The sequence below is a fragment of the Mycteria americana genome, chromosome 1 (genome assembly GCF_035582795.1).
Source record: "Mycteria americana isolate JAX WOST 10 ecotype Jacksonville Zoo and Gardens chromosome 1, USCA_MyAme_1.0, whole genome shotgun sequence".
NCBI lineage: Eukaryota > Metazoa > Chordata > Aves > Ciconiiformes > Ciconiidae > Mycteria > Mycteria americana.
Window position 1 is genome coordinate 81,201,548 of NC_134365.1, and position 22,135 is coordinate 81,223,682.

Consider the following 22,135-nt stretch of genomic DNA (forward strand, 5'->3'; position numbering starts at 1 on the left):
GTGACAGATTAAGTTAGAGGTAGATGGGATTTTGTATCTGGCCCTGCTGGTGCTCTCCAGGTCTCCCCCACCTGTGGGGAATCATGCACAGCTGTGGCCGCCGGGAGATGAGGTCTGGGGTCTGGGCTAAAAGGAGCAATGAGAGGTTCTCAGCTCCTGCTCTCCAGGCAGGAGATAACTTTTTTATATGGTGAGTGAGGTGTTGTGTTGTGACACAACATTCAAGATAGTTACCCAGAGAAGGGAATATGAATATAACTCTACCTCTTTTTAATGACTTGCAGGGAGCCAAGGTCTGGCAGCCCTGGGAACAGGAGGTGTAAACACTCCTTCAGTCTTTTGAATTAGGCATCACAGAAATATAAGTCTCTTACAGATGTCGCGGTAGGTGGTCTAACTATAGCCTTTAATCCTTCTGTGCCTCAGCTCCCTCTTTTTTAAGATACAGATAGGGATACTTTGCAGCTATGCTGGCAGTATAAATATCTCAGGGACTGTGATATTTTCTGATATCTTGTTACTGTGGTGGCAAAACATATAGGCAGAACATTACTATTTACTATTAAATTTCCAGAGCTGGCTTTTTAAACAAGAGAGTGTATGTTTTGGAAACAGAGTGAGAGAGGGCTAGAGACAGAGGGGACTTGCTCAGCCTGGCTGTGGGGCAGGGAAAAGAGGGCAAAGAGGCTGCTCCCAATCTGCCTCTCTGGTTATGGAGCCGTGTTGATGTATTTTGGGGGGAAACCTGTCTGGCTATAGAGGGGCTGCTGCTACAGCACTGAGCTCTGAAGGTCTGGAGCTAAGGAACAGAGGTATCAACAAGCTTGTGAAAAAATACCAGGAATCTGTCATCTGCTCAAATAGCTTTCATAAGATAATAAAAAAATTGCAGCATCTTCTGGAGATGTATCTTGGCATTTCTGAGCATGACGGATGAGTACAGGTCACAGGAACTTTGGGGTCCTGCAGCAGTGCTCCTACAGGCAACAGCACTTTGGAGCTTTACTGTACTGTGCCCTATAGAAGGCATGTGATTAATCCACTTAACTTGTGGGTACCAAATGCTTGATTTAAGGAGAGAAAGGATCTAATATGGGTCTTAATGCCCAAGTGAATTTCCTGGCTACCCTAGGCATGAGATTTTTCTTACAGAGATTAGTTAGATTACTTGGTAGAAATGGAAGTCGGAAGACCTGGGCATGGTTAAAGGAGGAAACAGGGAAGGGATGGTGTAACTGCAAGCTTTTTCATGGGGTTTGGGAAGATAAGAATGTATTTTGGGAGGTGGAAGGCAGACTTTTTTTTTTTTTTTAGTGAGGAAAAAGGACTGTGCTTTGAAAAGCCATTATATGAGAGGGGTGGAAATGGAGGATATGTAGAAATATAAGGCCCTGATACCAGGAGAGTACAGTTATGAAGAAGATGTGTAGCCAAGTGAGGAGTAATGTAGCGGTGAGAAAAAAAGATCTCTGCATGTACAACAGGTGATTCTTACTTTTTATTTAACATTTTCCTGGGATAACATGGAAAAATCACAAAGGTAGTCCAAAATAAAATTGCCAGTTCATATAATGTTTCAGCTTCCATCTGGGAAAACACTTGTTTTGTTCTGCATCTGATACAGAACCCTCCAAAATCTGCTTTGAAATTGAGGGATCGTTTTATCCCTGTCTTGGTAATAGCATCTCTGCTGTTAACCAGAGGAGTGTTTGAGCAGTTGCTGGCAGTTCCTCAGCCCAGGTACTGAGGCTGACTGAGCTAGCATCCTTCAGTGAAACTGCACCAATGATCTTTAATAAGAGTTTGGAGATGTGTAAGTGTTCATGGTATATAGTATATACATAGGCATATACACATTTATTGAAGGAAAATTTCCCCCTGGAGTCCGTGCTGTCCTGTTCTGCACCTCCATCTCCTTCTTCCCCAATGGTGGAGCAGGGCGAAAGGTCCTCCTCTAGTTCCTCTATGGTCTGCCATCTGCCTAGAGGGTGAGATGAAGGTGCAGAAGGTGGGAAGATTTTGGAAACCACCTCTGTACGCTGGATCCAGCAGACATCAGTTATGTGGCAGGCACAGCAGAGGGAGCCTTGGGTTCAGTCCTGGAGCTGAGGAAGGGAGTAGACTTAATGCAGTTCAGAAAGCAAAGGTTGCTTTCCTTTTCCTCCCTCATCTAGGACCCTGGGCTTGCTGTTCGGCCTGGGAATAGCTAGGCAACAACACACGGTTCCCCTCTGTGTGTGTATGTCTCAATATTTCATGTCGTGCATGCAGTTTATGAAGCACTTGGAGACTGCCCCTGTGACGTTGTGCTCCAAAACTCAGCTCTCCCACCACATCCCTGGGGCAGCTGTCGTTCTTCTGGCAAAAGGAAGAGATGGAGGAGAGCTCCATATAGATTCAGTTTGTGTTGTCCAAACTTGTTTGCTATGCAGTGTAGTTATAGTACTTTGAAACTGTCCAAACATCCTGCTGCCTGGCATTGGCTTTGCCACCGAAGAGCTGGTGTGTGCTGGCTGGGGAGGGAGGTGTTTCTCTTATATGGCAGCTCCCGAACAGCCTCCCTGTGTTAAATATTAACTTATTGTTGCTGACCTTACAGGTCATTTTACTGTATCTCCAGCTCTCTTTACACTCCAAATATTCTCCTTGTGTGTCATGTGAATTTTCTATGCCTGGCTGTTTCACTGTTAATTTTTTGATTGAAAACTCAAGCTTATGAGTATTTTTAGAAAAATGCCCGCTTTCCTCATAAAATATTTTTGGTCAAATCATAACATTTCTTAACTTTTGTCTGAAAGGCTTTCATTTTTGTGACAGTCATTGTGTGAAAACATTTGCTCCTCAAGCTAACAGCTCCCCCCCCCCCCCCCCCCCAACAATTAGGATTTTATTTTGGAAACTTCCTGTTTTCAAACAAGTTTTGTGTTTGAGCAGCCCATGTATCCAGCCCTGGTTCAACAAAAGCTGTTCATGTGCCAGGCGAAGAGGCAGAGGAGAAGATGGATAGCAGTGGTGCCTTTGTGGCTGCTCATTGTTCAGGAGAGTAACTGTTAAGCAAAGATGGCTTTAAAACAAAACCAGCAAAGAACATTTTTTTTTTTTTTGGTGACATATGTTGTGAAAAACCTTTCCTGCTTTTTCATCCCAGAACCTGAAGGTCTGAAATACTTTCAGATAGGGTTTGAGTTTTTTTTTTTTTTTCATTTATGTGTCCATGACTTAACTGACATGAGGCAGTTATTAAAAAGCTGTGTCAGCAGTGGGCAGGACATGAAGCCCCAGCCCAAGGCATCAGACAGGACGTTCCTGTGAGCTCCCTTTCTGTTTTCCTCACTTCTTGCCTCTTTTTCTGTTTGCAGTGAATGAGGAACCTGTTCCCTACAGGGTCCCAAATTGAGTTTTGATGCAGTAACCTTGCAACTTGAGCTAAAAACTGGTTTGCCTGTTCCAGCAGGTAAGAGCGAAGAAAACAAGCCCTATTAGAAAATGTATTGGCCTGCCTATGATTTTAAACACAACTTGGCATGTAATTTGATTCTCTTTAAAACACGCCAGCTGGTAAAAGACTAGCTCTAACAGGGACTTGAGATGCATCTCAGCAAGTTAGCATGTTTTTAACACATCCTGCTTCATTGTTTCTAAAGACCTGTTGGAGAACAAGCAATTGTGCTCTCCAGTGGTGCTGCCAGGTCTGCTGGAGCACATGGGATACTTCCCAGTCTCTGTCACCATCCCCTCTTGCAGAAACACAGAGTAATAAACCCAAGGAATAGCTTGTGAGCCTCCGTCTCATGTGCAGATATGACCTAATTGAATAGGGCAGGGTTTCTACCCTCAAGTAATAGCATCCATGCAAATGTGGCTGCTTTGATGGACAGATCTCCTTGCAGAGGTTTCACCCTTGATCAGAGCAAGTTACAGGCATGACCATCTCAGGCAATTGCTGTCCTGGGAGTACAGTAAGTACTCCAAAATGCAGGTGGGAGGAAAGAGGGACCTTGAAGCCCCTGCCTGGTTCCCTCTAGAGTAATCCAATTTGATTTTTCCCTGCAGGCGCACCAGATCTCCTCACCTGACCATGGCAGCTCTCTGAACTTGAACTGGCTGAGCCTATGGGCTAAAATGTGCATGGACGCTCTCACCTGGGCTGGCAGGCAGCTCATCCCCCAGACAGAGACAACTTCATGGTATTCTTTCCTGAATATGAGAACTACCATGGATTTTTCCCATATAACATGTAAAGTCAGCACACTGAGTCGGGCTGTATGAGAAACAGAAGAAATACAGAGGGGTTGTTTATTTAAACAGGGGTGAACAGCACTTTTCCAAAGTGCCTCCCAGGTGCTGTGCTCCTTCAGCAGAGGAGCTGGCTGAGGCAGGGCACATCTCCATCAGTCATTCATGCACTTGCACTTCTCCTGCTCTTCTACCAACCCAGCTGATGTGCAGCCCAGGGACACCTTTGAGTTTCACCCATGCGAGTCCAAAAAATAAATTAAAGTTCTGTATGACTGACCTGGACAAATGTGCACCCTTGACTTGACCCCCGATGACCTACATATGCCCTCATATGCCTGCACTGATGGGCAGACCCCCAGGGCACTGTTGGTGTGCTGGCTGGCAGCACAGAGGCATCTGTTTGAGAGCTCAGTGCAGATGCATCATAGTTTATTTCCTGTAGGAAACAACCACAGACCTGCGTAGCATTTAATTAAGGCACACTAGCAAATCCTTCAAGCAAAGAAAGCCTCTACAGGCAATGCCTACAACAGACAGTGCTCAGCATCTCCGAGTGGGCCAGGCTTTAACCAGAGCTGGCGCAGAAGCCATATAGCCCTACTGCTTTGGTGTGAAGAGCACATCAAGTGATGTGTGTTTGGGTCCAGGGCTATGGTAGTATGGTCATCCAGCTCCCAAACTGAGAAGTATGGCTCCCAAATTGACCCATAAATGACAGTCATATAGATGAGTTGCTGTTGAAAACCCCTGAGCTGAAGGAGATCAAACCACTCTCTGGTTCACAGAAAGTGTGAAGATGTGACCAACATTTCTAGGAGAAAGACAGGAGCATTTCAGGGTGAATAGCAGTGCATACCACCAGCCCAAATTAGTTTCTTTCGCCATGCTGACTACCAAGAGTGAAGAGGATGGGCTTGATCCAGGGAAATCGATATCCTCAGCTGCCTGCAGTGAGAGCAGCCCCACTGGGCACCCCTGAGGGCTGGCAGGGCTCTTCTTCAGCTCCCTGCCTCGGGAGAGAGGGCCTAATACTTTTGCTTGAAGGATGTTCGTGGTGTGCATCCCAGCTGGCTGAGGCCCGAGTATGGTATGGGAGTATTTCATGGCATCGGCGAGGGAAGGGGGAACAGCTGGGAGGTGGATGGTGGGAAGCTGTGAGCTGTTGAGGGTGTTTGGGCAAGAGCTTGGTGGCTGCGTTAAGTGTAGCTGTTGGTAGGCCATTTATCATACACTGTGCAACCAGCCACTGATCCACAGCAATTACTATTTTTTACAGCTTCCAAACAATGTCAGTTGCAAGCTGTGTTTGCTGTCGTAACGTAAAAACCAGATAGTTATAGGATGAAAAAAAAAAAGGCTTTTCAGTGATTTTGTGCTTTTCTTTTAAAGTTAACAGGTGTTCCTGGTCACCCTGTAAAACCACAGTGAAAATATCTGCATACCACTGAAATGAAGCAACTCCAAACCAACCCCTGTGAAGAAAATCCCATCTTTTGCTTTTGTTTTGTAGAAATGAATGGGCAAAAAAAGCTTCAACTATGGGTTTTCATAATGATAGAGCGGGAGCTTTCACCACCATCCCAGTCTTGGACCGCATCTGATGCAGGCTCATGGAGACAGGGGACTGTTATTAGAGCTGCGTGAATAATCTACAGCAAGTAACTGAATGGAAGTGTTTGGCCTTTTTTCTGTTTGCAAACTATCTGTGAGCCTGCCTGGATGTTCTTGAATGTGTTTGTTGTTTGAAATAATACTGCCCATAATTTCTGTGAATAATCGTTTATTTGTAGCTTGCCTACAAGCATTTAGATAGTCAAAATGTCATTTCTGTTCCATGGTTACATGAGTGCAACCCTGAGATTTCCACCAAAAGTACCCCCAGTCAGCAGTGGTAAATTCACTTTCTGTAAAAACCTACTGAAATCTTTTTGGGAAATGCATGTTCATGTGCAATATCTAGATCTCTCTTGGCACATCAAAGAGTGGTGTGGACTGCCAGCTTTCTGTATCTGTGTCATGAAAACACTAGGCAGATCAGTTCTCAGAACCGTGGCTGTCCTCTGTCTTGCATGCCAGACATCCACAGAGCAATGGATTTTGTAGCATTTTAAAGTGATACTTTCTGATATCTTATAACTTTCTCAAACACTGCAATGTTAAATCAGTTTCACTTAAAATTTTCATGCCATCTCGTTATCTACGGGCTGCCTAGGAAGCTAATGGACAGCAGGAGATCCGTAAATGACAGTTAAATCTAAAGCAGTGTGGACAAAGGTGTGGACTTGGATTCAGGAGGTAAAACAGGCTGTGACCTTGTACAACTCACTTTGTTTCTTTTCCCAGCCTTTGTCTTTACCACCTGAAGCATAAACCTGTTGGGTTTCCTACAACAAATGAAGAAAAGAAAATTAAGCTTATTGTAATGGGAGGGGAGAGAAAAAATAACCCTGTTCTTTCTTTCACCCTTCCTGCTCTCTCCCCAGTATTTTGTCGGGCCCTTTCCTCCTCTTTCTTTGTCCAGCATCCCCTTCTGTCCTATCCCTCACTGGGACTCCTTTACTGCCTCTGTCTACCTCCCATTCCTTTGTCTTGTTTTCCTTTCCCCAGGAAGGTTTTAGTGAAGGGGAGTCATCTGAGGAAGAGAGTATCTGCCCATGGAGCTTGTGAATGGTACAGGCTGAAATAAGAGTTGCACTGAAGATGAGGCTTTTTTTGTGGAAAATGAAAACAAAAATAACTTTTTCTCATATTATTGACATTTTTCAGAGGGTATTGTCATTGGTAGAGTGAACTAAAGCCAGAATTTAGGCTTTGGCTATTGAAATGTTTTGACGAAAATTTGCCAACCTCTAGTTTATTTTTTCAATTCTCCAATTAAGGGGGAAAAAAAAAAAAAGATTATTTAAAAGAATCTTTCCTACACAGCTCCCCCCTCCCCCTGCTTTTTTTTTGGTCAAAGAACAAATTTTCCACTTGCACTAACTCAATACAGTCTTTTTGTTTCAGAAGCCGCATTGCAGTAATGTTGAAAAAGGAGTCCAGAACCGGCTGCTTTAATGCTTTACTCGTGGCCATTTGTACCCTTTTCATTTCACTTTACCTTTTTTGAGCTGCATTTGGTGGGAAGTGTTTTATATGCTAAACTATCCCAGGCACTCCACAATTCTCCTTTAATGCTCTGCTCTATCACTGAGCTGTGGCTAGCAGGGATACATCGTGTGGTCACCCCATTTCACAAGCCAGCTAATAGCTGAGGGTGGAGGTTCATGTGTACAGCTACTGTGTGATCTGGGCTGGAGGAGGAAAAAATCTTTTAAAATTGTTCCCAGCCAGTTAGTTTGAATGACTGTCTATCATTTTGGGCTCTATATGATCTGTGTGTGGAGGGTAACGGAGGCTTGGGATTTATTTAGGCCTGAAAAAAAATAGCGTGAAAGGGTGGTAGCCACATCCTGGACAACAAAACCAGTGCTTAAGCTGTGGGCAGGTTCCCCGGACTTCACCCCTTCCCCTCCTGCAAAGGAAATCAATTAATGTTATTTACTTACAAAACTTCACGTCCTGTTTTTGAAGTTATAAAAGGGCTTGGGGCCATGTTTAAAAGTGAATGCAGTAAAGGGACGTGGTGGTGGGATGTCTCTCATGAAGTCATGAAGTTGTTGAAAAGGGCTGCAGAGGACCCTTGGACACAGCGGTTGGGGGGGGGGCGGGGGGGGTAAGATTTATTTAATAGCAGCATTGACTTGCACCTTAGACCTGCTGCCAGTGTACAGCCCATCTGTCTCTGTTTGCCTTGCTTCATCACATCGCAGGCTGTGCTGGGCAGGCTCCCTAAGGCCATGTGCTCACACCTAGCCTGATTTGAGTCTCTGGGCTCTACCTCAGCCTTAAAATACAGGGGTGATGCGCATTCCGCAAGAAGATAAAGGGCATTGGTTCTAGGGGAGGTGGGATGCAGCTTTCTTGGTTGTAACCCTAAGGGATTTGGGAAGGGAGACCTGAAGTGGTGCACAGCCCAAGTCTGGGAAGCACAAGGATGTAGCGAGGACGGAGCAGGGTCTCATTAGCGGCACTTTTTTAACAGCCGGTGATATTTAACAGTTGTTTTGTCAAACTGGACTGAATCACCTCCAGCACAGCCCTCTTTACCCCAGTGGGTTAGGAAGAGTGCTTGAATGGAGCTGGAGAGAGGTTACAGGGCTTTACCCAGTTCTTAAGGCATTAAGTCACCTCCATTTCCAGAGAGGACAATTATGCCAGTGTCATTTTTATTAAGAAATGAAATGCAAAGGCTGAGCTGGCTGGTTGGCTTTAGTGCCCTACAGCACTAAGTTATAAGACCTCGTTTGTGATGATGCCACGATTAGGTCACCAGGAAGCTTAAATTCCACTTCTTGGGCATGACGGAGACTTGGCCTGAGATGTGTGCAGGGTCTGGCAGCACCCATAAAAAGGAGTTAATGATGGAGCTGGCAAAGTGGATATCTGCCTGCTTCCTTTTCATTCAATAAGGGCAGTTGGTCACAGTGGGGCAACTCAGGCCAGGCTAGGAGAGTTAGCTACAGAATAAGGTTTGACTCTAATCCCTGCTAAGACTGACTGTCTTTCTTTCACAGTGGGTATACAAGACCCAAGGAGGTTTTGCATGTATTCTGAAAATGTTCTACATCCTTGTAACCTTAGGGTTTTGTGGCGTGATCTGGGAATATAACAAAAAGAGGCTCCGGGTGGCTTTGCGCTCCTGTGACTCTGAAGCAGCATTTAAACCCTACCCGATTCCAGTGTACTGTTACTGACTCTTGCAACAGCATATACTTTCTTAATATAAATCTAAGGATCACAAACTTGTGTCTTAAGTTGTCACTGCTTAGTTAGAGACACTAAGCAGAGTCTGGACAGATGGACAGGATGGTCAAGACCAAGATGCTCAATAGTCCTCATGGCTCTGTCTCCAAACTTTCTCTTCACAGCCTGTCCCAGCATGGTTGTTCATCAAGTGGGCACTTAGGAAGTGCCCAGCATGGGAAGAATCTGGCTTAATTGCTCATGTTGCAATCTTCCTACTGGATGTATTTACACCTGGACAACAAGCTTTGTTGTCCTTCTGGTCAAGATGAGTATTCACATTAGTGTCTGACAAGCAAGAGTGAGGGAATTCAGGAGAAAAAACATCTTCGTCCAACCCCAAAAGGCAAGGCTTTGTCTAGATAAGTGTGATCGGTTGCTCAGTGTTTGTTATCACTGAACAGCCAAATAAAAGGAGGAGTATGTTTTAACTTGTCCCCTGCTTCCTGAGGGCAGATGTAGGGTTAAATCAGTACAGCTGGATGTGATGACAAACCGGAGGGCCAAGAAGGCGTCGGTGATATAAGACATGTTTACACAGCAAAGGAAGAGGTGCAATTTCCACATGTGCCAGCGTGAGCAATAAGAGCAGGGAAGGGACGGGCATTGGGATTTGGTATGTGGTTGGGATGGGAGGCAGCGGTCCTTCAAAGTATTGTGCTCTGTGCGGTTGCCTGAACTAAAGGCTTCATGGCTCACCTTCACTCTTAGGGCTAACTATAAAGTAGCTAGGTTAGGCTATACAGACAGGGTTTTATGTGTCTGCAGTCATACCTCCTATACCATCAGTTTTCAACTGCAGAGACAAGAAATCAAGTGCTGGAATGCTCTTCCTGAAGACCATCTGGGTCTTGTATGTTGGCACTTCATGATCCTAGAAACACCGTTGAGCTTGGCAGGACTGGCCTAAAACCAGCAGTGCCTCAGGCCAGGATGAAGGTTCACTGACCAAATAGAGTGGAGGAAATCTTGGCTGTGCTTTAATTTATTGTCTTGCATTGCTAGTAAAGCTAGATGCATAAATCATAATGATTAATAAATCTGTTATGTCCTCCTTTTTTCCTATTTGCAAACTGTCTGAGCAATTTTCTCAACTGCATTTGTTATTCAGAATTTTTCACTGAGTAATTTCTGGAGATAATTCTTGTGTTTTTATCTTGTCTGGGAAGTTATGCTGTATCTGACATTGGAGCTGTTTTCATTAGACATAAATCTTTCTTTTGTTGTTTCAGAATCACATTTCCCATGCTACCATTTGCAATTACAGATATGCAACTTGCTTTCTTTGACTGCTCTTCAACATCCATTTATCACTGGCTGTTTCAGCTGCTGTTGAAACGCTAGTAAACTGTATCATCCTTACATTTGGGACTAAACACCATATACAGAAGCATGAATGTACTTGTACAGAAATTCAGAGAGTGAATAAGCATCTGTGAAGTTTCCTTGTATTGATAGAGTTGCTAAAATTTGTGCATATAATCTATATTTTGTCCGAGTACCAAACTGATGTACAACAGAAAGGTGAGGCCATCCATGGGCCGTGTATATTGATGGCATGTGTCGAAGCCTGATCTCCTTCTATGATAAGGTGACCCGCCTAGTGGATGAGGGGAAGTCTGTGGATGTTTTCTATCTAGACTTCAGTAAAGCCTTTGACACGGTTTCCCACGGCATTCTCCTGGAGAAACTGGCTGCTCATGGCTTGGACGGGTGTACTCTTCGCTGGGTAAAGAACTGGCTGGACGGCCGGGCCCAGAGAGTGGTGGTGAATGGAGTTTACTCCGGTTGGCGGCCGGTCACAAGCGGTGTTCCCCAGGGCTCGGTGTTGGGGCCAGTTCTGTTTAACATCTTTATCAATGATCTGGACGAAGGGATCGAGTGCACTCTCAGTAAGTTTGCAGACGACACCAAGTTGTGTGGGAGTGTTGATCTGCTGGAGGGTAGGCAGGCTCTGCAGAGGGACCTGGACAGGCTGGATCGATGGGCTGGGGTGAATTGTATGAGGTTTAACAAGGCCAAGTGCAAGGTCCTGCACTTGGGCCACAGCAACCCCATGCAACGCTACAGGCTTGGGGAAGAGTGGCTGGAAAGCTGCCTGGCAGAGAAGGACCTGGGGGTGTTGGTTGACAGCCGCCTGAATATGAGCCAGCAGTGTGCCCAGGCGGCCAAGAAGGCCAATGGCATCCTGGCCTGTATCAAAAATAGCGTGGCCAGCAGGACTAGGGAAGTGATTGTGCCCCTGTACTCGGCACTGGTGAGGCCGCACCTCGAATACTGTGTTCAGTTTTGGGCCCCCCACTACAAGAGGGATATTGAGGTACTGGAGCGCGTACAGAGAAGGGCAACGAAGCTGGTGAAGGGTCTGGAGCAGAAGTCTTATGAGGAGCGGCTGAGGGAGCTGGGACTGTTTAGCCTGGAGAAAAGGAGGCTGAGGGGAGACCTCATCGCTCTCTACAACTACCTGAAAGGAGGTTGTAGAGAGGTGGGGGTCGGTCTCTTCTCCCAGGTAACAAGTGATAGGACAAGAGGAAATGGCCTCAAGTTGCGCCAGGGGAGGTTTAGACTGGATATTAGGAAATTTTTCTTCACCGAGAGGGTTATCAAGCATTGGAACAGGCTGCCCAGGGAAGTGGTTGAGTCGCCATCCCTGGAGGTATTTAAAGGACGTTTGGATGAGGTACTTAGAGACATGGTGTAGTGGTGGTTTTTGGCAGTGTTAGGTTTATGGTTGGACTCGATGATCTTAAAGGTCTTTTCCAACCTATATGATTCTGTGATTCTGTGATTCTGTGAAGCATGTAGCATTACCATCACCCCTGCTATTTGCTCACCAGACACTAATGCGTCAATCCCTAATCAAAATGGCCTGTAGAGGCACCGAGTAGACCTGAGAGACTTCTCCACTGACTAGAAAAGGCAGAAAGAAATAATTCATTATGGCAGTGATCCTTCGAACAGGGCATGTGTAATATAGTAATTTGAGCTATACTGGCCCAGGTTCAGCAGGAGTGGTGAGGAACGAGGCTAGCTGGACATCTGGTCCCCAGCTGGATGGCAGATGCTCCTTAAGGGCATCCCAGGAGACTGAGTCCGTGCAGATGGAGAGAAGGGAAAGCAGGTACCCACCTTACTAGGCCAGTGCTCTAACCAACAGGGGTGTAAAGAAAAAGGAAGAAGGCAGGAAGGTGGATGTGGACCACTACTTCATTCTGTACTTTAAAAGAAAGTGTTGGCCACCACGGCCTTTTGGAGGGAAGAGAATCCTGAAAATATGCTCTGAGAATGGTTACTAGGTCAAGAGCCTCAGGGAAAAGAGGAGGGGAAATATTTTGTTCCTTGATCGTAACTCGGCTTAGACACTAAGCTGCTCAGACGTTTTTGGGCATGCAGAAATGGAGATTACTTGTCTCTGGGATCAGGCTCCAGCTGAGAAAACGTTTCTCCAGGACACAGTTTTTGGAATTGGGTACCCGAATTCCACTGAGGTCTCACTGGCTACAGCCTCTTTGACCTCATCTGATGTTAAGTGTAAGGCTTTGGGGCATGCTGCTCAATGTGAGCAGAGCATTTTCTATCATGAAAGGAGAGGCTGGTACAGAAAAACTGTTTGCAGGAAAACATCTTAGTAGAGGATTTTACCGTTGTTGCTGGGACAGTATGTTTTAGTGGTGTAATAAAGGGGAAGTTTTCTGACAAGCTCGAAGTCTAGAGCATTCACCTTGAATTAAGCAAAGGGTGGCAGTTGGTAGGATAAGAATATCTGAACTCAAAAGCAAGCCAATGCATGCATGCAAAAACATTTGGCAATTGTTTAGTGAAACAACGACAGCCTTAATAGCACAGCATTAGGCAGAGAGCCAAGAGGCAAAAATATTTGTAAATAGGGTTTGCTAATTTTTTCCACTGGCAAACATAGCAAAAGAGGGAGGGGGGAATTAGTGCTCTGAAGAGACAGGCCTGGGAGCACAGGTCCCTCTAGGTTTATGAACAGAATCCCTCTGTAATCCACATCCCAAATGCAAATAAGTTTGTGTGTGTGCGTGCGTGTGTGTGCGTGTCTCTGTGCGTGCATAGCAGAGGGATATAAAGAAGACGTGGCAAGGAGGCATTCCTCCAGTTCAGGAACAGGAGCTGAAGGATAATCAGAAATATAGAAGGAAGCTTCCTCCTCCCCAGAAGGATGCCAAGGCCTAATTATGAAACGAGTGCTGGCAGGCAATGCGGAATATTTCTGCCTATGGACCTGTCCTTTTGGAGGCTCTCTCATGGCGGTGATGTTTGGGAGCTGTTAGAGGGGTTGCATCTGTACCTCGGCTCTCCTCCCTCCCCTTCGCAGCTTCCTCCTGCTGTGACTGTACGAAGGAGCTGTCATCTCAGACACGTTCTCTGAAGCACACTGAGATAAGATGATCTGGGAGATCTGTAGCAGAACCAGCCAGCAGCTGGGCCTGGATTTACTGTTTCTCTTTCACATGTGACTCGGAGTTGTCTCTTCCACAACGCCTTTTCATTTAGAAAGAAAATATCCTGAGCAGATCCTGCATGTTCTGCGTCTGTTGCTGCTGCTCATACCTACACAGTGAACATGAGCTATGTGCTGCTGACAGAAAAATACGTGGAAGTAATTGGGGATGTCACTTCTGTAGAAATCGAGATATTAACCAGTCTTTGATTACAAAATAGCAGAGCTCTTCTTCCAGTTTGTTTCTGGTCAACAACAGAAGTGCTTTTCATAGGAGTGTCAAAGTGTTGGCTGAAACTTGGGAAGAGCAGTCATTTGTCTCCTTTCTGACATTTGTGCATCAGATGATAAGACCTACTTTTGAGCCCACCTTTTGCTCCTTGCCACAGTAAGAATATGCTTGACTGCGATACAAATTTACTGCAGAAAAGATCGGGCCATAAGGATTTTTTTGAACTTATGCAATGGATGAATTGAATGATCTCCTCAAATTCAACATCATACTGTTAATGTTTCTTCTTGACCCTGAGGCACAATAACTCATCTCTCTCATTTGCACACATTTCATTATCCAAGTAGGGGATAGTTGTATCTTAACTGGACTTAAACTGAAGCCTTTTGAGGGTCCCTTTTGAGGCAGAGCTTATCTATTTCAGTTTGGCTTCAGCTTCGCCAAACTCAAGCTCTGAATAATTTGTATCGAAATAGTGAAAAAAGGAGTCTTGCAACACACACTGTTCATGTGAATAATATAGACTTATAAAAACACAAAGGTGATTAATGATAAACCTCTTGTTAAATTTACCTGACAAAAAGAAATAAAAAGGCATCTTAAAGGTGACAAGAAGGAACTAATGGGTGTTTTATACAAATAATGCCAGTATATCAGCAGTACTCTCTAAATCACAGTCTGCTGTTCTTCCTCCCTCTGAAATGATCATGTATAAACTACAAAAAAGAAAAGAAATGTTCAAGGGAGAGCTTGCACACCTAGCAGCCCTTTTCAGAGAGGACTGGGAGCAGAGTAAACACAAAATGTGTTAAGCTAAAATTATCACATGCTGGGTAATAACATCCTGCTGGCATATTTAGTTTTTCTACTAAAAGCATGTTTTGCACCATAAAGTTCTTACTTCCATGAGAGATAAAATATGTGACTGTGTAGAAAAGTTTTGGGTGTCCATCCTATTTAAAACCAAACAATGTGCTGCATCCTCACTGATGTACGGAAGTGAGGAGTGGGTTCTTGGGACAATCCGTCCTCTGAAATATTTTTTCACAGTCAGTTTGGTGAAGATTTTTATGTCTCGTTTTTAACTTCTCTACTGCATGCCTGAAGACTTCATGTTTTGCCCATCTGGTTGCGGGAGGCTGAGCCAAATTCCCTCTCCAGGTCACAGATGCTGCACTGCAGCTAACTATGTAGGTGAGCATGCAGCACCTTTGCACCTTCCTGATTTTGGAGGGGACTTGGGAGCCGTGCAGGAACCATGCAAGATAGCTGAAACACCTTTGGCCTCCACCAAACCTCTCCCGTTCCTCCTTTGGCACATGTTAGCCCTGGGCCAGTGAGGTGGTGATGTAGAATCAGTAGTGAGCCATCCAGTTTGGTCTGGGGACACTGCAGCCCATGTTTGCCTGCAGACTTGGGCTGCCAGAGCCTAGAACTTGGTCCCGAGAGTTCAAGAAGTTGTACTTATTTATTAATGCATTTAATAAATATTGAAAGAGCAAAAGGTCATGGGCTGACCCTCATGCGAAAGTTTTGCTCTTTGCAGAGAGTACAGAAGGTTGCTTACAGTGAGATCGAGAAGCAAGCCCCCCAGCTCCCTGCTTTTGTGGCTTGTGACTGAATCCCACTAAAAACAACTTGTGATTTATTTCAGCTGCATAATAATATTACAAAGTAATAAAAATAAAGGCATATTTAATGATGTCCTTCCATTAAATGGTATGCCCTGGCTGCCTACCAATGGCTCGACAGACCCACTGGCGCCTGTGTCAAGGCTCTTTCTTTCAGTGTGGGGAGAGACATTAAATACCATGATAGAGTCCTATGTACCACCAGGTTATGCTGCGCAATTCATTTCCATTAGGCAAGTCATTTTTTCCTTTCCTTGGCCATTGCAACTTTGTTATGCTAATAAATACGCTTGTGTAGTGGGACCCAATTTAAACAAAGACTTGACATAATAACTTTGCTGGACACTTCCAGAATGGGACATCTGGGTCTCATCACAGCCAAAGGTCTCTTCTCTCACCCTCTCATCTTCACAACATATCAGTGCTCTCAAGCACAGCTCTCTTCAAGTCTCCAGTATGCATTTGTTATTTTCACTATTAGCTGAAAAAAATCAGGCAATCCCTGTTCAGAAGAGGAAAGGAAGAGGGGTTTTCAATTGTACAGAGAACTGGAGAAAAAATGAGGAGGAGAGGAATTACAACGGTGGGACAGAAATGATTTATCAACATCCTCCTTCTCAAAGGATTCAGAAGCATTTTACAAACTGGATACAGATCACTTCTCCAAAAACCAAAATGCTGCTGCCTCTTGGGAAAAAGTACAGTGGCTGTGCTTGCTCTCCTGATGTACAACGCAATGTGTGTGGTGGATACTACCCCGAACAGCATTTCAGCAACCGAGGGCTGAGCAGACAGGATTACAGTCCACCGATGGTTCAGAGTCTCAAAAGCCTGTTTCTGTGAAAAGTGCAACAGCACGTACTTGTTAGGACCTCCATTTTTTGTCCTTGCTGCGCTATTTGGGATAGGCTGGAAGTTGCTCTCAAGCAGCCAAAGTGAAGTGAGCAGCTTTTCCCCATACGTAGTATCACATGCTGATTTGCTGTGGAAAAAACCTGGAATTGCACGTGCTTTCACCTCCCCTCACCTCCCCTCACATCACAGCTGCTGTGTCCACCTTGGATAACACCCGGTAACTTGCACTAAAGCTGCCCGTGCTGTGGGGTCGGTCTGCTTAACCTGCCTGCCACGTTCCTATCTAGGGGCAGTGCAAGCAGATAGGGAGATGCTGGAGTGCCTGGAGGTCAGAAACAGAGCGTTTGAGGGTGGCGGTGCTGGACCTCCCTTGCTTGAATAAACACCAAATACGCAGACGAGGAAGACAGGGAAGAGGGCAGGCGAGGCGGCTGGCTTCAGACACAAACCCTCAGCAGAGTTTCCAGGGTCTGGAGCTGCCGTCTGGGGCTTGCAGCGTAGATGTTGTGCAGTGTGAGATTAAAGCTAACGTCCAGGAACAATCCCACCACGGAGGTCCTTAGTGCTGTGTAAAGGGCTCGGTTCATCTCTGACTTAGGGATGGTTGCCCACATACTGAGTTACCAGCATCACTTCCTGTAGCGCTTGTGTTTTCCTTGACAGTTTCCCATCCAAGGATCCAGCAACGTTGACCTTGGTTAATTATTCCCAGAGGGAACGTATACGCACAGCATCCTCCCACACGAAGCCGCACTGCCAGATGAATCCCAACCTGTTTCAGAGGTGGAGGAAAAGGAGCCTGGGGACAGGGAGAGCAGCTCTGCCCACTTGCTGCTCTCTCTGAACGACCCCCTCATCTGTCACCTGGGCTTCCCCCGTTCTTAGATCAGACCTTGAACTACGACACTCTGTTTACTTACACTTTTAGGCTGAAAAGCCAAGTGAGTTTGGTATCTGTCACTCTTCCGTTTATAAATCAGTGGCCAATGCTGTATGTATTTTATTTATTTTTTATCCTCTTCTTATAAGGTATTGTTTATTTAGTCATAGGAACGAAGCATAAGTGATTACAGCAAGGTTTCTGCCAAGCGTTTTTGATGCACTCCAGAGAGTGCCCCCTTCTCATGCCATGATTGGATCCAGTCATCAGTAGCGGAGCCCCTTTTTGAGGGGGGGGGGGGGGGGAAGTTCTTCCAAGTGCTACTGTCTTCTGGCTCTTCTGCTCCTCAGCAATGGTCCTGACTGACAAGTTTTGTAACTTGGCTAGGCCAGGAAGCAAAGCCTCATGGCAGGCAGCCTGGGCCACCTCTCCTAACAAACCCAAAGTGTTTACTGAATCTGTGTGCTTAACTGAGACCTCATGCTCTCTTGCTTGATTTCTCATGACAGCCCACTATTAAATTCACCCAACATATTAGCACAATGAGAATTTAATAACATATTACATAATTATTACATATTCTAAAAAATACAATATAAATGGATATATTACTTTATACAGAATTAACATGTTGTTTCAGAGCAGCTTCCTTTGCAGTCATTCCCCAGTCAGAGTGGTCTTGGTAAAAGGATAAAATGGTAATAATGAACACATGCTGAAGCAAAACATTTAATAGTTGATGTTTTCTTTATACCTCATACATAAGTAAGGAGAAGGAGGAGAAGGAGTAGGAGAAGGGGAAGGGGAAGGGGAAGGGGCAGAAGGAGAAGGAGAAGGAGAAGGAGAAGGAGAAGGAGAAGGAGGAGGAGGAGGAGAAGGGGAAGGAGAAGGGGAAGGAGAAGGAGAAGGAGAAGGAGAAGGAGAAGGAGAAGGAGAAGGAGAAGGAGAAGGAGAAGGAGAAGGAGAAGGAGAAGGAGAAGGAGAAGGAGAAGGAGAAGGAGGAGGAGGAGGAGAAGGGGAAGGAGAAGGGGAAGGAGAAGGAGAAGGAGAAGGAGAAGGAGAAGGAGAAGGAGAAGGAGAAGGAGAAGGAGAAGGAGGGGAAGGAGGAGAAGGGGAAGGGGAAAGGGAAGGGAAAGGGGAAGGAGGAGGAGGAGGAGAAGAGAAGGAGGAGAAAGAGAAGGCGAAGGCGAAGAAGGAAAGCCCAGCATTTTTCCCTTCCCACTTTGCATTTTACTGAAATTGCAGGTCTAGCCAGTTCTGTGATAAAAATATAAACAAAATCCCGAGAGCTGGGGGTGTGTGACTCAAGGAGTTTGGCTGGCTAGGTGCAGGGCCTAACCTTTAATCTGCCTTGATCGCTCCTCCAGGATCTCTTTCAAAAGCTCTTTTTCTGCACTCTAATGTTCTGCCAATCATAATTTGTATTTCTGAACACATGAAAGAACTGTTTCCTGTCTCCGGTGGAAAAAGGAGGAAAAAAAAGTATTTAAAGTAAAACCGAAATTTTTCTTTTAAAGCCTACTACGGGAAAACAAAAGCCGTTTCCATTACGGGCACAGTTCAGGCGTCTCTCTAAAAGCGATCACACACCGGAGGTGTTAACAAGCCATGTGCACGGGGTTACATTCTCTTTTCCATTCAAGTGTCAGCTTTGCTAGCTTGCAATCGGAGGCAAATCAGTGATCCATGGCTGAGCACATCAGAAAGGTATGATGTAATGGGCCCTGCGCTCAATCCATCCTTCACGCGGGCAGCACAGCCCCGTCCCATCGAGTTAATCATTGACATGAAAGAATCGCCTGGGCACTGGCGCAGGAGAGGGCTCGGGAGGGGAGCGTGTAACCCCCCCTGAGCCGAAGCGGTGGAAATTTTTCTCTCTTACCCAGCCACCGAAGTCTTGAGGAGGTGCTTGGCACCACCAGGAAAAAGGCTCTTTGATGGGAATTGGATGCCAGCTCCCTGTTTGGAGGTGCTGGTTTATGTGTAGCAGCTCCCCACCACCACTCGGCTAATCTCTATTACATATCTACAGACAAAACAGCTACTTGGCATTGTGTTGCGGATGTCTGCAACTTTTGCCAGGACGTTGAACAGAGGCCAGGAACTTGGGTGGAGACAGGAGCCAGAAGGTCATCTGGGGTTGCTGCTCTTTGTTAGAGCTAAATAACGTTGTGAATGTATTAAGCCCCTTTCCACGCACGGATTTTATTTTTTTTTCAATGCCTTCAATAGCCTTTTTTTTTTTTTTTTCACTGGGCTGGATTCATGTACAAATATGCAAGGCAGAGCAGTCTGCTCATTTGCACTTAGCATGAAACTCTGAGTTTTGAGGTTTTTTTAGAGAAAAACGCACCAACACACTCACTGCAAAGGTTTGCTCTGTGAGAACAAGAACGTGGGCGCTTTGTCATTTCCTCTCTTTCAGACACTGATCAGACACTCACCTTCACGAAACTATCAGACAATCTCATTATTGTTCCCTAAGAGGAGAAGTTTAAAAAAAAAAAAAAGCTGGAAGTGGGCTGTAGCAAATTGTGGCATCTGGAATTGCGACGTTGCTGCTGGATCCTACAGCCCTGCTGAGCACTGGTCACGCTGCTGGAACACCTCGGTGGGGACTGAAAAATGACACGAGTAAGATTTGCATTTTATACAACTGATGTTATTAAATGAGTTCTGTGGCTGCATGGATGTATCTGCTTATTCTGACCTGTAAGATGCCAAAGTTTACGTATGTATTATTGAGTCGTTAGTGTGGATCTCCTTCTTAAAACAGGCTGCAGATGAAAGGAGGTTAATACCTCAGCAATGCAAATTATGGTTTCTTCCCATGTCAAATTACAGTGGAATAGTTACAGACTGACATGGAGACGGTAAACAATTTGTTATCAGGAAAATCATGTTATATTCTTCTTTTTGACACCATGGGAAGTGCATGGCTCGGTGAACACGTGGAGTTCAGGGATTCATGGCAGGTGGTTCTCTTCACTGGTAAGACTGATGTTCCTGTGGCTGTAGACAAGTGGCTTCTTCCTTTTTTTTATTCAGGTATTCTTTTGCCCATGAACACGTACTGTCTACTGAAATCTACCCACCCCCTGCTCCACTGGCTAGGGTACAACAGCCATGGGAGATGTGTTGTTGAGGTTGACATCACTAGGCTTTTTGGTGCTGGGGGACAACCCTATTCTCCTCTGGGTAGGGCAATTTAGATGTGAACATCCTCATTCTGTTTTTCCTTCAGCCCACGTTTTTTAGCCAGTCCTTTCCCGGACAGATAGTGTGCAGTAAGACAGGGAAATCACAGCATGGCCCTAAAACATCACAGGTATTCTCCGCGGTCACCTCTGCTGAGCATGGCCTGATGTGTTTGGGACGAGATGCAAACAAATGCCATTGGCCACCAGAAAAATCCCACATTACCTCAGGTGTTTCCCAAATAGCGTTCTGTGATGGACGCCCTCCTGGTCCTTGGCAGTCCCGGGGGAGCTTGTGACGCATCCTTTGCAAGGCCCCTCTCTCAGCAAGAGCTTTGAGTGGCTTCCTTCGTATGTGAAAGGCAACGCGAGTGTTCTATGTGTTACCCATCTGCTGCTCCAGTTCATCCCTGGAACAGGATTGCTTTGTATCAGGCAAAGAAGTCCTTGTGTGTAAGATGCAAATACATATGTATTCCTATATATTTACATATAGCTATATGGATACATATACATAATAAATCATAACATGTATAAATATTTTATTAATTATTAAGTAACATATATGTGGTTTTATATATTTTTTCCCTGGAGTCTGCTGGATGAAAGGTGTCGTAACATAAAATATTTTATTCATGGCTATGTTTATCCAGACCGTGGCACCATTTTGCAGAAACATTATCTAATTCTAACATCTGAGAGAATCTTAGAATAAGATTTCATGGTAACCACAAATAACAAAGGCAGAGAGATTGTGGAAAGGTAAAAAGGCTGATCTTGATTTGCAGCAGGCAAGCTAAAAATTCCCTGCAGTCTCAATCCCACGTCCCAGCCTCTTTATGCTGCTCTGCTGTTTAGTAGGGCTTCCTTTTTTTTTAAAGGACAAGACAAATTGTCTAGCCACAAGAATTTAAACAATGCTTTTAATCTGAGTAAAGAAATGTGCTTGTACAGCTTGGCTGCTTTTAAAGTCTGCTATTGCAGTATCTCAGCAAAAGGTGCATTTGTAGAAGGGGGAGCTGTAGCTTAATGTAGCTGCGCTGTAAAGCTTATTTATCTCCACCGCGCTTGATTTACAGTTCTCAATAACCCCCTTGCCATTTTTTTGGCTGAGAAACCTTCAGAGGTGGTGCCTGCCATGGAGGCGGGGGAGGTACACTGCTCGCCCGGGCGCTGCCCTGGTCCAAGCGGCACTGTCCCCACCATCCCGCAACCAGACAAGCCAGTTTATCATTGATGTAGGTTTTTAAGTAACCTGTGTTGTAAGAAAAGGGAAATTTCACTGCAGCTTTTCACTCTGAAACCACGGGGAAATGCACTGAACCGCACAAATTTTTCTTGAACAGAAATAAAATTTTACTCCCCAAGGGCTGGTGACATCTTGGTGCTCTTTAAAGCACCAAGAGCACATGGGTGCTCTTGGTGCTCCCATGATCCAATGGGATCATGAAAGTGCTTCTCCACTTTCTTCATGCCAAGGACCACCTAAATTTTTAGGAAAATGAGTCAGCAGACCATGAGCCTCTCCACCCTTCGTCTCCAGCTCTATCCTTCCTCTCTTAGCCCCGAAAACTCTGTTTCACAGGGTCCCAATATCGCTAGCGAGATTTTGCGCACACGCATCTATATGGCCTCAACAGCCGTGTATGAGTGGGCTGTATAAAACTCATAAAGGACAGAGGTTCAGATAGCGTCCCTCGTTTCCCTTTAGGGGAGACAGCACCAGATGCTGCTGCCGACAACAGCATCCCCGTGCTGCTCCGGGACCCAGCCCAGTGCCTCAATAGACTG